General features: G+C 45.7%; 1 long non-coding RNA gene across 1 annotated transcript; it reads left to right on the top strand.

The window, feature by feature from the left end:
- Positions 1-2,905: 2,905 nt before the first annotated feature.
- Positions 2,906-5,171, top strand: LOC123725410 (uncharacterized). The gene is made up of 2 exons (XR_014379598.1): positions 2,906-2,993; positions 4,253-5,171. It is a non-coding gene; the product is annotated as an uncharacterized LOC123725410 (long non-coding RNA).
- The last annotated feature ends 10,784 nt before the right edge of the window (positions 5,172-15,955 follow it).

The raw sequence follows: 15,955 nt of genomic DNA, 5'->3' as shown, positions 1-15,955 counted from the left end.
GAGCAGTCAGAGAGGCGGTGGAGGAGAGAGGAGTGAAAGAAGGGGAAGAAGATAGACCTGTCAAGGAAGAAGAGGAGGACTCTGAACAAAGAAGTAACTACATTAGAAACCTCACTTACCAGAGGGGTCTATATGAGAGCTGTTTTATTATATTTGTATATAATGTGAGACCTCTGAGGGGTCTACTACACAGCAGAATCAATGAGTTAGCCAGCTAACTTTGATAACCAAAAAGACCTACTGATTTTCAAGTTAATTAAGAAAGATAAACTTCAATATGTGTTTTTGGTTGTTGAGTAATTTAGACCATCCCAATTTCACGCTTATCTTTCTAAAAAAAAATATATATATATTAATCCTGCTAAGTAGTATACCCCTCAGAGCTCTCACATTTCTTAAAAACAATATTAAAAACAGCAACAAAGTTCAGGACAAACACACACATATTACCTATAACGTCAATCTGCCATTAAATTCTATATGTGACCTTTACTATATACACACGCACACATACACACGCATGAATAGAATAGAAATTGACTCTATTGACTGTGTTATTGACTGAGTGTTGTTGTAATTCTCTCTCACTCCAGGTGGGGGAGCTGTGGGCTGACCTGGTACCCAGTGTGACCAGTAGGCATATGTTTTCGCAGCCATGACGGTCTTGAGAACATGACTGTATCCTTGCTATCACGGCACATATCGTTCTGGGCCAGGTTTTCCAAAAGCATCTTAAGGCTAAATTCATCGTTATAACCTTCGTAGGAGCATCGTTAAATCTACTAACTGTTTCCCAAAATCATCGTTATTAACGTTGCACTTGAAAATGCTCGTAATATAACGACTGCCTCCGAACACTGGAACAACAGCTAATTGACATCGTTAGATGGGTTTGTTTGACCCTTCTGCATCACTTTAAACACATCTCGGGTAAACATAGAATCATCGTTTATCAGTTTCTCTGTGACCAATGATAACTACACAACAAAGTTGACTACAAATAGAAATTTGGCAATGTCTTTTCAATTGATACAAACAAGCAACATATAAAACGACGCTTCAAATGAAAATCGAGATGACTGCATTCAAATATAAATAGTGTGCTGAAATAGGCCCATTTCAATCATATTGATATACATTTCATGTTCAATCAATTGAGTTCTATTTTGCTACTTGTAGGCTACTGTCTGTAATTTGTCTTAATTTATTTCATGATGGGTAGCCTAACATGTGCGCAATGATGTGCCAAATCGGTGATTTAGTTCCGTTTTATTGGGTAAGCATTACAATAAGCCACATCAAAATGTGCAGCCATATGTGGAAATATCTCTCTAGTAGCCGATCCGTCGTCGGTATTGTGAAATAATTGTAATGTTAAGGTAAGATTTGAATGGAGAAAACTGATCCGAGAGCAGTGCTCCCTTTCGTCCGGTCTTATATCAGTATCCTCACATGCTCCAAGGACGCACTTGGCGACCGTTCTCTCTGCGTGGTGTTTTGTGAAACGCATTTTTACATCTTCGGCCGTTGTAGGAAAGATGCATCATTAAAACACCCCTAAACCTAAATTCCATCGCTATCAGGAAACTGGACCCTGAGCATTTCAATGGCAAATGGAGGGTCAGGGAAATAAATAGTAAAATAAAATGTATTTGGAGTTATTTTCGTTAAATTAACACAATGATTATTTGAAAATAAAAAAGACTGTGTGTGTGCTTTAACATTCTGTCATAAGAAGCACATGTTCAACTTCATACAAAATAAGTTTTTCAATCTCAAGAGGTTAAATTGAAAAATAAATACTATAGTATGTGCCTAGTATGTGCCAAATAAAGTAACAGGTTTGACTGTAATAGAGTTGACTGTAACAGAGTTGACTGTTATAGAGTTGACTGTTACAGGGTTGACTGTAACAGGGTTGACTGTAACAAAGTTGACTGTTACAGGGTTGACTGTAAAAGAGTTGACTGTAACAGGGTTGACGATTTCATCTTAAATCAGCCATAAATCCCCTCGTGAAGCTTGTTGTGTGCAACAGGGTGTCATGTCCTGACCAGTAAAAGGGGTTATTTGTTATTGTAGTTTGGTCAGGGCGTGGCAGGGGGTGTTTGGTTTGTGTGTTTCGGGGTTTTTGGGTTATGTTCTATGTTAGTCTATTTCTATGTTTATTCTAGGTTGTATATGTCTAGGTTGGGAGTGTTTGGGATTGGTCTCTAATTGGAGGCAGCTGTATCTCGTTGCCTCTGATTAGAGACTATATTTAAGTAGGGTTTTTTTTTTTCTCATTGTGTTTGTGGGTGGTTATTTTCTGTTCAGTGTTTCGTGTACCTGATAGTACTGTTTGGCTGTTGTGGTTTTTCTTGTTATGTTTAGTGTTCTAATAAAGTTAATTATGAGCACTCAACCCGCTGCGCCTTGGTCTACCCCCTTCGACGGCCGTTACACAGGGAGTGGGAATTGAATGCAAGCTGCACATTTTTTGTTGTTGAAATTGTTAAAACATTTATAGCCTGTATATCTATGGGTAACAGGGTTGACGTATTATGCTCAACCCACTCAGTTTTCCACCACAAAACACCAGAAATTTTAACCAGCTCACCTGTTTAGAAATAGTTCAATTGGTTTAACACTATGACTTGACTATTATACTGAAAAAAATATAGAAACGCTTCATGTAAAGTATTGGTCCCATGTTTCATGAGGTGAAATAAACGATCCCAGAAATGTTCCATATGCACAAAATCGTATTTCTCTCACATAATTTGTCGTTTACCAAGATAATCCATCCACCGGACAGGTGTAGCGTATCAAGAAGCTGATTAAACAACATGATCATTACACAGGTACACTTTGTGCTTGGGACAATAAAAGGCCACTCTAAAATGCTAGTCCACACCTGTTGTTTCTCTCTGCATTGCTGGGAAAGGCCCATAAGTAAGCATGCCATGACTAGTCCACACCTGTTGTTTCTCTCTGCATTGTTGGGAAGGGCCGTAAGTAAGCTTTTCACTGCTAGTCCACACCTGTTGTTTCTCTCTGCATTGTTGGGAAGGGCCATAAGTAAGCTTTTCACAGCTAGTCCACACCTGTTGTTTCTCTCTGTATTGTTGGGAAGAGCAAGTAAGTAAGCTTTTCACTGCTAGTCCACACCTGTTGTTTACGATGCATGTGACGAATAAAACATTTCATTTGATTGAGAGTAGGATTGAAGTGGGGAAGTTACAGTGACAGCATGGAATTCAAATGAGATGGACAGGAGAGAGGGGGAAAAGAAAATCTCCATTTAAGTAATCCATGTCTCTGTCGTGGACCAAAAAGGGCAGCATAGGCTGAAATGACCGCAGATGACCGCAGATCGACAGTTCCAAACACTGCCTGAGGCCAGGAATTCCACATGGGCTGTGTGCGCGCAGGGTACACTAAATTAGACGTGTTGGCAGCCACGGGCAGTGGGGCGCCATGGACGTCTGTAAAACCTACAAGTAGAGGAAAGAACAGAGATAGAAAACACACACATAGTTGACAAAGCTACAATATAGCCAAAATGATATAACCTAAAAATAACGAAGATACTCAAGTGAGAGCCTTCCTCTCTTTCCTTCCTCTGAATAACTCAGAACATCTTTGTTTTGGAGACAGTCTTAGTTTTGGCGACGACACCGCCGCTTGACAAGACCGCCGCTTACAGCTGCTGCTGAAAAAACAAGAGAGACACTAAGTACTCAGTCTAATTGCCGATTGCCTAGCAGAGGTGAAGAAAAATACCCCTTGATGACAACAGGCCTACGAATTAGCATGACAATTACATAAACAGGCCTGAAAACTAATCTATGTCCACAGCAACAGTCACAAGTACTGACCAATCAGACAGCTCAAACAACAATTATTAAGTAAGCTACTAGGTAGAGGATTGGAACCTGAATTCAATTGCCCTAGCAACAAATTACTGAATCAAAAAAGACACTTGATACTCTTGAAGGAGCTGATGTCCTTAGATGAGACTGGGGCACTGAGACTGGGGCACTAAGACCGGGGCACTGAGACTGGGGCCAAGTCAGTCTCATGAAATAGTCAGGGAAGACCGGTGAGGACACTCCCTCTTAAAACACCCAACACTTACCAAGACTATAACACAAATTGTCCTAAAATGTTTCTAACATATCTGCTGCTCATCCTCCCCCTCCCTGCACATTTCTCTCTTTAATCCCCCTTTTCTGAACTGTGAACCGATATGATCGACACGATGATGTAGCCGATGTCTCAACCCTCAACCGATATGATCAACACGATGATGTAGCCGATGTCTCAACCCTCAACCGATATGATCAACACCATGATGTAGCCGATGTCTCAACCCTCAACCGATTTGATCAACACCATGATGTAGCCGATGTCTCAACCCTCAACCGATTTGATCAACACCATGATGTAGCCGATGTCTCAACCCTCAACCGATATGATCAACACCATGATGTAGCCGATGTCTCAACCCTCAACCGATATGATCAACACCATGATGTAGCCGATGTCTCAACCCTCAACCGATTTGATCAACACCATGATGTAGCCGATGTCTCAACCCTCAACCGATATGATCAACACCATGATGTAGCCGATGTCTCTGCCTCATATTTCTGAACAGCAGAAAGAACAACCCTGTGGCTATTTGAATGAACATTCCAAAAATAAATCTATTTTCTAGGCTAATTTAGGATGTAGGCTACAACCTTCTCTATCTGTTTTCAGTAAGGATATTGCAGTAGCAGAAGCAGGGCTCAGTCTACACATTGCATTGGGGCAAAACAATCTGCCTTTTAACTAGACGTTTACATTTGTGATGATGCTGTAGTATTTATATCGTAGCCTGAGTTGCTGAGTACCACATGATTTGATAGACTGTGCATGATTGAAATTCACCAGAGTAGCTGTTCCAACTCTGGGCAGCTGAAGCGTGTAGCCGCTAACCAGAGTTTGAGAGTGGGCGAGTTCATTTTGGAACAGGCCCAGTGCCTACTGTTATTCGACATAACCTACTTTGAATGGCCTGTCTGCCTCCTTTTAAACCAATGTGTGCAATGAATGAAAAAATTGAATGTAATTGCTGTTTAGACTGCCTGTCTGTGTCTTGCTTGTGTTTGATATGCTAAGTATAAATAGCTTGCCTAAATAGACTTCCTGTTATTTGTGTCATACTTATGTTAGCAATAGCCTACTGTTACAACAGACAAAGAAGTTTGTAGACTACGCTAAACTAGACAAAGGTGACCGATCATTTTTGCTGGGAGGAAGGATGGGGAAGCGGTAGCAGAGTGAGCAGCAGCTAGTTAAAAAATCTACGTAGAGAATCCTGCAGACGCGCAGAAGCTTCCAAGACTTTTAGCTGGTCAGCAGAAGAAATAAAAAGGTCAGGGAAAAGTCTGCTCTGCAGCCACTCCGAAGAAAATATGACTTGTTCAGAAAATATGACTTGTTCAAAAAATATCCATCTCTGAGCAAGTGAATTAGTATAAAATATGAACATTTCCCAAAATGTTTTTTTGCATACAACATAGCTCAGTATTTGAATTATTTATTTTATACAGTATTTTTGCTCATTTCTATCAGTCACCTCCAATCATTTTGGAGGTGACTGCACTTCTAAGCGGTAGGCAAGACAGGTTTCAGACAGAAGCTTTTTATTAATTGTGCTGTCAACGTTCACCTTGAACCACGTCTAAAGGATGTCAGGCTGCTTGGCGAGTACCGACTGCCCTCCTGAAACATATTACCCTGTCGCGCCGCCCAAAACCTAGCTATTCAGCCGAGACACATCAGGCTGAGAGATCCTCATCTGTTACATTCACCCTCCAAACTCACGCTACCGTGACCCCCTAGATAGCTCCGTGACCCCATAGATAGCTCCGTGACCCCCTAGATAGCTTCGTCAGCATAGCGGAGGCTTCACACATAGCAGATGCTTCACACTTTTATGAGACGGCTATAAATAGAATCCACAGACTGTTTGGCCTTTAGGTTGGAATAAAGGCCACACAGTCAGTCAACACAGACTAGATACATGGTGTCAGAAGGCAGTCATGGAGCAGTGAGCAGTTATCCACTCTGTCAGATTACTTTAGTTGCAGGTTTTGTGAAATCTGTGGTTCTTAAGCAAATGGCTCCGTCCAAGCTGACTACATTGCAGATGAATGCCAGATCTCAGAACGCCTGGATTGATGTTTAGGGATAGTTCACCCAAATTACAAAATTACACATTGGTTTTCTAACCCTGTAAGAATTATATGGACAAGGTATGACAGCAATCCATGCTTGGGTTTAGTTTCCCTGGCACTGTTTCCAAATGCTAGAGTTTTAGCATTTGTGTCACAATTTCCATTCAAGTCCCTGTAGTTGGTAGAGCATGGTGTTTGCAACGCCAGGGTTGTGGGTTCGATTCCCATGGGGGGCCAGCGCAGAAAAAAAAATTGTATGAAATGTATGCATTCACTACTGTAAGTCGCTCTGGATAAGAGCGTCTGCTAAAGTCATAGGACTGATTTTAGTATTTTTCAGGCATCATGTCCAAATCATTCGAAAGTATCAAAAATGTATTGTGAAGCTCAACAAAGTCACTTATTGATGTCAATGCTTGAAAAGTGTCTCAGTCAAAGTCCTGTCTGTGGTGATAAAACCATTTGAAGCAGCCTTAAAATATATTGGATCAGGAGTAACTATGGAACCAGGTTAGCTAAAATACATCAAATATGTACAATAAGTTTTATAATGAGTTTACTCAACTGCTTAATGTCATCTGGCAGTTAATAACAGTATATCAGGGGGCTAGAACTCCTGTTCTGGACAGCCCATCCACATGGGGTGCATGCTTTTATTCCAGCCCAGCACTAACACAGTGGGTTCAGGCTGCGTTTAGATAGCCAGCCCAATACTGATCTTTTTTTTCAATAATTGGTCTTTTGACCAATTCAGACAAGCTCTGAAAAAAGATCTGATGTGAAAAGATGTGATTGGTTAAAAGACCAGTGAGGGAGTTCTATTACTGTCCCGGGCATGCCCCGGGGAAGCATGTTAGTGTCTACTCCCGTGTGTGAACCAGATGCCCCGTTATGGCTGACGGCGAAGTTGGCTCCAAGTAAAAGTGACATAGGTTGAGTAATGAGTAGAATTCTGAGGTTTCACAATGCAAAAGTGATTGCTTTTTAGTAAAAAAAAGCTTTGTCTTCCTTCCCAATGAAAATGAGTTTGAACGCTCGAACATGTATTTTATTGGCATGCCATGTTGACAACATGGCATGAGATTAATGATAAATAACATTTAGCACTCCATAGACTTCACACTGCATGCTGAAAGGTGAAGACCTCATACCTATACTGTAGACCACAGAGAGATCTGATACAGGCCAGCACATTATATTGACCTTATTAGTCGACCAGAAGGTCCTCACATTGCAGACACCGTAATAGATTTACAGCGAGATATGCGATCTGGAAAATAAAATCGGAATTAGCTAAGCTTGGTTGTCATGTGGATACATGCCACAGCATGACCCTGCCTCTCCACAGCATGTGACATTTCACATCCAGATTTAGATTTTTACTGGCTGTGACATGTTAATGGATTGAATGATGTAAAAAAATGCTGACGTGAGCCAAGGCTCTGGGGTGTCTAAGCCAAACTCCTGTCTGTGGTGATAAAACTACTTTGCGAGCACAGACTGATCGTTTAAAGCACCCTTAAAATATATTGGATCAAGAGTTACTATCCGATCCTCCCAAGACCCTTCTAAAATACGACAAATATGTAGAAAACGGTTTAATAATGACAGTTTACTCAACTGCTTAATGACATCTGACAGTTAATAACAGTATATCAGGGGGCTAGAACTCCTGTTCTGGACAGCCCATCCATATGGGGTGCAGGCTTTTATTCCACCCCAGCACTAACACAGCAGCTTCAATTACTAGAAATCAGGTTCAGTATGTTAGGCTGCGTATAGACAGGCAGACAAATTCAGATCTTTTTTTTCAAAAATTGGTCTTTTGACCAATCAGAACAGCTCTGAAAAGGATCTGATGTGAAATTGTCTGATGTGATTGATTAAAAGACCAGTGAGGGAGCTCTATTAATGTCCAGGGCATGCATCGGGTGATACGGGTTAGGGTTGATTGCATTCGTTTTGGAACCAGGCTGCTTCTCGTGCATGAGCCAGGTGCCCCGTTTTGGCTCATGCACGACATAGGTTAAGCATGTGGAGTAATGAGTAGGATTATGTGTTTTCACATACGAAAGTGATTGCTTTATCTGAAGTCTTTATCTGCCTTCCCAGTGAAAACTAGTTTGAAATTTCAAACATATATTTTATGGAAAAGAGAGGTGGCAGACTTCGGTGGAAGTCGTGACAGTACCCCCGCACGCCCCCCCGCGCGGATCCAGCAGCGCGTCAACACCAACCTCGGGGATGACCCGGAGGACGAGGCGCAGGGCGATCCGGATGGAGACGGTGGAACTCCTGCAGCAACGAAGGGTCCAAAACGTCCTCCACCAGGTACTGAAGGCCCCTCGCCCGACGCCTAGAGTCCAGTATGGCTCGAACAGCATACGCCGGGGCCCCCTCGATGTCCAGAGGGGGCGGAGGAACCTCCCACACCTCAGACTCCTGGAGTGGACCAGCCATCACGGGCTTGAGGAGAGACACATGGAACGAGGGGTTAATACGGTAATCGGGGGGAAGCTGTAACCTGTAGCAAACCTCGTTCAGTCTCCTCAGGACTTTGAATGGCCCCACAAACCGCGGGCCCAGCTTCCGGAAGGGCATGCGGAGGGGCAGGTTTCGGGTCGAGAGCCAGACACCGGGGCCTCACTGCGGTGGCGGTCGGCGCTCGCCTTCTGATGCCTCACGGCCCGTTGCAGGTGCACATGAGTGGCGTCCCACATCTCCTCCGAGCACTTAAACCATTCTTCCACCGCAGGAGCCTCGAACTGGCTCTGATGCCAAGGTGCCAGAACCGGCTGATACCCCAGTACGCACTGGAAGGGGGAGAGGTTAGTGGAGGAGTGGCGGAGCGAGTTTTGGGCCATCTCTGCCCAGGGGATGAACGCCGCCCACTCCCCCGGCCGGTCCTGGCAATAAGACCGCAGAAACCTACCCACATCCTGGTTTACTCTCTCCACCTGCCTGTTACTCTCGGGGTGAAAACCCAAGGTAAGGCTGACCGAGACCCCTAGACGTTCCATGAACGCCCTCCAGACCCTTGACGTGAACTGGGGACCTCGATCAGACACTATATCCTCAGGCACCCTGTGGTGCCGGAAGACATGTGTAAACAGGGCCTCCGCAGTCTGTAGGGCCGTAGGGAGACTGGGCAAAGGAAGGAGACGGCAGGACTTTGAGAACCGATCCACAATGACCAGGATCGTAGTGTTACCCTGTGAGGGAGGAAGATCCGTGAGGAAGTCCACCGATAGGTGCGACCACGGCCGTTGTGGAACGGGTAAGGGCTGTAACTTCCCTCTGGGCAGGTGCCTAGGGGCCTTGCACTGGGCGCACACCGAGCAGGAGGAAACATAAACCCTCACGTCCTTGGCCAAAGTGGACCACCAGTACTTCCCACTAAGACAGCGCACTGTCCGACCGATGCCAGGATGACCAGAGGAGGGTGACGTGTGGGCCCAATAGATCAAACGCTCACGGACAGCAGACGGAACGTACAGACGCCCAGCTGGACACTGGAGGGGAGTGGGCTCTGTAAGTAACGCCCGCTTGATGTCCACGTCCAGCTCCCACACAACCGGTGCCACCAGGCAAGAGGCCAGAAGTATGGGAGTGTGATCTGTGGACCGCTCCTCTGTGTCATACATCCGGGACAGTGCGTCTGCCTTAGCGTTCTGGGAACCTGGTCTGTAGGACAGGGTGAAAAAAAAAACGGGTAAAGAACATGGCCCACCTTGCCTGGCGAGGGTTCAGTCTCCTCGCCGCCCGGATGTACTCCAGATTGCGGTGGTCAGTCCAGATGAGAAAAGGGTGTTTAGCCCCCTAAAGCCAATGTCTCCACAGCCAACAGCTCCCGGTCCCCCACATCATAGTTTCGCTTCACCGGGCTGAGCTTCTTCGAAAAGAAAGCACAGGGGCGGAGCTTTGGTGGCGTAACCGAGCGCTGAGAGAGCACAGCTCCTATCCCAGCCTCGGATGCGTCCACCTCCACTATGAACGCCAAAGAGGGATCCTGATGAGCCAGCATGGGAGCCAAGGTAAACAGAGCCCTCAGGTGACCAAAAGCCCTGTCCGCCTCAGCCGACCACTGCAGTCGCACCGGTCCCCCCTTCAGGAGTGAGGTAATGGGAGCCGCTACCTGACCAAAGCCCTGGATAAACCTCCGGTAGTAGTTGGAAAACCCTAGAAACCGCTGCACTTCTTTTAACGTGGTGGGAGTCGGCCAATTACGCACGGCTGAAATGTGGTCACTCTCCATCTCCACCCCTGAAGTGGAAATGCGGTACCCTAGGAAGGAGACGGACTGTTGGAAGAACAGACATTTCTCAGCCTTGACGTACAGGTCATGCTCCAACAGTCGACCAAGCACCCTGCGCACCAGGGACACATGCTCGGCGCGTGTAGTGGAGTTTATCAGAATTTCGTCGATATACACCACTACACCCTGCCCGTGCAGGTCCCGGAAAATCTCGTCTACAAAGGCCTGGAAGACTGATGGAGCATTCATCAACCCGTACGGCATGATGAGGTAGTCATAGTGCCTTGAGGTGGTACTAAATGCCGTCTTCCACTCGTCCCCCTCCCGGATACGCACCAGGTTGTAAGCGCTCCTGAGATCCAATTTTGTGAAAAAGCGTGCCCCGTGCATTGACTCTATCGCACTGGCTATGAGAGGCAGCGGGTAGCTGTACCTCACAGTGATTTGGTTGATACCTCGATAGTCAATGTACGGGCGCAGACCTCCATCCTTCTTCTTCACAAAAAAGAAACTTGAGGAGGCAGGTGACGTGGAGGGCCGAATGTACCCCTGCCCCAGGGATTCGGAGACATATGTTTCCATAGCCGCCATCTCCTCCTGTGACAGGGGATACATGTGACTCCTGGGAAGTGCTGCGTCTACCAGGAGATTTATTGCACAATCCCCCCGTCGATTGGGTGGTAATTGAGTCGCCCTCTTCTTACAGAAGGCGAGAGCCAAATCGACATATTCAGAGGGGATGTGCACGGTGGAGACCTGGTCTGGACTTTCCACCGTAGTAGCACCGACGGAAACCCCTAAAAACCTCCCTGAGCACTTTCGTGACCACCCCTTGAGAGCCCTCTGTTGCCACGAAATAGTGGGGTCATGACAGGCCAACCAGGATAGGCCCAGCACCACGGGAAACGCAGGAGAATCAATAAGGAAAAAACAAATTCTCTCCTTGTGACCCTCCTGCGTAACCATGCCCAGTGGAGCAGTGGCCTCCCTAATTAGCCCTGACCCTAATGGTCGACTATCTAGTGCGTGCACAGGGAAGGGCATATCCACAGGAACAATGGCGATCCCTAAACTATGGGCAAATGCTCTGTCAATAAAATTCCGAGCTGCGCCTGAATCTACGAGCGCCTTATGCTGGGAATGTGGGAAAAACTCAGGAAAATGTATAAACCAAAACATGTGAGCAACAGGGGGCTCTGAGTGAGCCTGGTGCCGACTCACCTGGGGTGACACGAGAGTGCCCTGCCTGCTGCCTCGACTCCCAGAGGAACCTCCCCAGCACCAACCAGCAGTGTGCCCTCTGCGGCCACAGATGGTACAGGGAACGGCCCCTCCTCCGGTCGCCCTAACCGCAGCACCTCCCAGCTCCATAGGCGTCGGAGCGGTGGTGCTGGGGGATGGAACTGACAGGCCCCGATCCGGACGTCCGCGGGTAGCCAGCAGGTTATCCAGCCGAATGGATAGGTCCACCAGCTGGTCAAACGTAAGAGTGGTGTCCCTGCAGGCCAACTCCCAACGGACGTCCTCGCGCAGACTGCACCGGTAGTGATCGATCAGGGCCCTGTCATTCCATCCCGCGCTGGTGGCCCCTGCCTCAGGTGGAACAGACGTTCACCCGCCGCTCTACCCTCAGGCGGGTGGTCGAAAACTGCCCGAAAGTGGCTGGTGAACTCCGCGTAATGGTCCAACACCACTTCTCCTTCCCCCCATACGGCGTTGGCGCACTCCAGGGATTCCCTGAGAGACAGGAGATGAGGGCGGACATGCTCTCACGTCCCGAAGGAGCCGGGTGGACGGTCGCCAGGTAGAGTTCCAGCTGGAGTAGGAACCCCTGGCATCCGGCAGCCGTCCCATCATACTCCCTCGGGAGCGCAAGCCGAATCCCACTGGGACCGGGTGAAGGAGGGGTGAACAGTGGTGCCTGTTGTAGTGGTGCCGGTGGAGGCGCTGGAAGAACTCCTCCTGTCTCCCATCGGTCCATCGTCTGCAGCACGCGATCCATGGCGGTGCCGAGACGTTGCAACATGGTCGCCTGCTGCTGGACACGCTCCTCGATCGCCAAAGGGGGGTTGTCTGCTCCTGCTGACTCCATTTTTGAGGTGCGTGATTCTGTAGTGGTCTGGGTGTAGCTGGTGCAGAGGAGTCAGGCGCAGGACAGCAGAGATGAGTAACATAAGTAACTCTACTCAAATATTCGATTAACGTCGTAATACCGAGCCCACAATAACGGACCGAACATACATAAAACAATCACGGACCAAAACCATGGGGAAAACAGAGGGTTAAATAATGAACATGTAATTGGGGAATTGAAACTAGGTGTGTAAAACAAAGACAAAACAAATGGAAAATGGAAAGTGGATCTGCGATGACTAGAAGGCCGGTGACGTCGACCGCCGAACGCCGCCCGAAGAAGTAGAGGGACTGACTTCGGCGGAAGTCGTGACTGTATGGGATCAAATTGGAGTTTCAAGAACAGTTCAGAAGATATGGTTTGATACCATCTCTATGACGCAGGGTCATGAAGAAATCCCAAACTACTTTAGGCTGCATGTATTTCTGACACCCAGTTTTGGATCATGGCCATGGTTGGAGAAGGTCACTGACAGAGGGTAAAACTGTTGACGACGTCTTGTAACTGCCATTTATGTCATTTAGTATGTTTGTCCAAAGATCTGTACAGCTTGCTGAAAAACACAACAGCTCCCCATTTGATCCAAGTGTTTCTCCTTGTAAATGTATTAGATTAATATTACATTTATCCCTCCATTGACTTCACACTGCATGCTGAAAGGTGAAGACCTCATAACCTATCAGCAGCGGCGCGTGGGTAAAATCACTGGGGAAGCCAAGCCGGGAACAAAAAGCCATATTACAACCAATGTGTTGTGATAATTGCGTTGTTTGCTCTATAACCTGTTAGTTCATATGCCTTGCCACCATGATATATAGGCCTAAGGCCGAGACAATAAGAAGACACAGTGGCAGAATAAATTCAACCACACCTTTGTTTAATCATGAAACCGGAGAGCAACATCTGTCCCGTGGAGTCGACAAAGCATATTGCATGTACAGTAACAGACAATTACATGACCTACAGCACGGTCAAGCAAGTTCATTTTTCCGACATTTTTGGACTACTAAACATCTATTGATTTAGAACCATAGAGAGTTACCTCAAGTCGCAAAGAAAACAGGAGCTGCCTCTCTCCACTATTCCAGCACCATTTCAACTTCAACATTTCAACATCATTAAATCACCTATGCTTAGTCTAATACAGTGACAACTAAAAGGTTGACACTGTTTTGGTGCGCCAGGACAATTCACATTTGAACTCACTCAGTTTAGCTCAACGCTGATTGGCTATTATTGTATGAAAAAAAAAATATCAAGGGAGGCCAAATGCTCGCTAGCTCCCCTTGCATTCAATGCCAGGGGCCGCAACATTATCATAGTCTTTTTGACCAGACAGCATCAGATAGATGGCCTACACATAGAGACAGAGGGGCGCTGTTTCACTCGCTTGGATGCTTTCTCCGGTGAGATACATTCAGCCTCTTGCAAGTTGAAGGAAAATTATGAAAACACAGAGAGACGAAAGATAAATTATGTTATATGTTTATTCATTCTTTTATTGACATTTTTTTTGGGGGGGGAAGCCTGGTTTCCCTTGGCATCCATGAATACACGCCACTGTAACCTATACTATGGAATACAGAGAGATCCGATACAGGCCAGCACATTATTTTGACCTTATTAGTCACATTGCTGACACCATAATAGATTTACAGAGAGACATGTGACCTGAAAAATAAGATCTGAATGAACCTAGCAAAGCTGGGTTGTTTTGTGGATCCATGCCAAAGCATGTGACATTTCATATCCAGATTTAGATTTTTACTGGCTGTGACATTTGAATGGATTGAATCATGTAAAGAAAATGCTGACGTGAGCCAAAGCGCTGGGGTGTCTCAGGCAAACTCCTGTCTGTGGTGATGAAACTACTTTGCGAGCACAGACTGAGTCGTTTAAAGCACCCTTGAAATGTATTGGATCAAGAGTTGTTATCCTCCCAAGGCAATGCCAAAATACGTCAAATATGTACAATGCATTTTATAATGATAGTTTTCTCAACTGATTTAATAACGTCTGGCAGTTAATAACAGTATATCAGGGGCCTTCAACTCCTGTTCTGGACAGCCCATCCTCATGGTGGGCAGACTCTTATTCCACCCCAGCAATAACACGGCAGGTTCAGCTGAATCAAATTATCAAAAATATTGCCCTTAATTACTTGAAATCAGATTCAGTATGTTAGGCTGCGTTTCGACAGGCTGCCCAATTCTGATTTTTTTTTCAATCATTGGTATTTTGACCAATCAGATCTGCTCTTAAAAAGGTTGGTCAAACCATCCCATTGAGGGAGTTCTATTAATTAATGTCCACTGCATGCCCCGGGTCAAAGGGGTTAGTGTCTATTGCATTCATTTTGGAACCAGGCTGCCTCCCGGGTGTGAGCCAGGTTCCCCATTTTGTCCGACAGCGAAGTCGTCTCAAAACAAAAGTGAATTAATTAAGCACGTGGAGTGATGAGTACGATTCTGTGCTTTTACATACAAAAAAAGGCTTTATCTGCCTTCCCAATGAAAACTAGTTTGAAAATTCAAACAAATTTTATGGAAAAGAGATGTTGTATGTTTCTGAACGATGAATCACGTTGCCTTGTTGACAACATGACCGAGGGGCGCAGATTACTCTTAGATTTGCGAAGGGCGCTCCTCCTTCACCGCTTTTGCCTGTTCACATCACATCTGACTGTTGCTATTGGCTGCAATAAAACAATAAAAACAAACAGGTCTTTCCTTGCTGACCTCTAACTCCCAACTATTCAACAAACATTTAAACACATGAGTTGCGTTCAGTTCGCTTGAACGTTTGCTACGTTGCGGAATGGTTTGTACTGAACGACATGTAGAGAAATGTTGTAGTTTTAAAGCAGTTCTACACATTTTGCCATGGGGCAGAGATACTTTTTTGCTCTTTTAAACAAATTTCTTGCAATTCTAAACATTTTGCCATGACTTATGCCATGTTAATGATATCTGAGTGAGATTGTTTAACAAAATCATTAGGGGCCCCCCTGGAGTTCAGGGGTCCTCGGCACGTGCCCTACATGCCGGGTCGGTATTTGGCCATGATTACTACAAGTTTAGATAGCTGGCTAGACTAACTTACCAATCAAAAAAATGTTAGCTGACATGTATAGTTGAGTGATTGTCAGTAACTGACATAACAAGAGAAAAACTGCTGATGCACAACCACATTTATAACTTGCACCTTATTACACTATTTTAACTCTTAACAGTAAGTTGAGACCCTGACTGAATCCCCCTAGCAACCCCTGGGGCCCCCTTAGCAACCACATTGGTCACTTATGCTTGGAGCCGGCCCTGCAGGTGTACGTATTCCATTTTTGCACATTAAAATAAC

This window comes from Salmo salar, chromosome 12 (genome assembly GCF_965601325.2).
Source record: "Salmo salar chromosome 12, fSalSal1, whole genome shotgun sequence".
Classification (NCBI taxonomy): domain Eukaryota; kingdom Metazoa; phylum Chordata; class Actinopteri; order Salmoniformes; family Salmonidae; genus Salmo; species Salmo salar.
The sequence above is the reverse complement of the archived record's forward strand: the minus strand, read 5'-3'. Positions and strand labels throughout refer to the sequence as shown.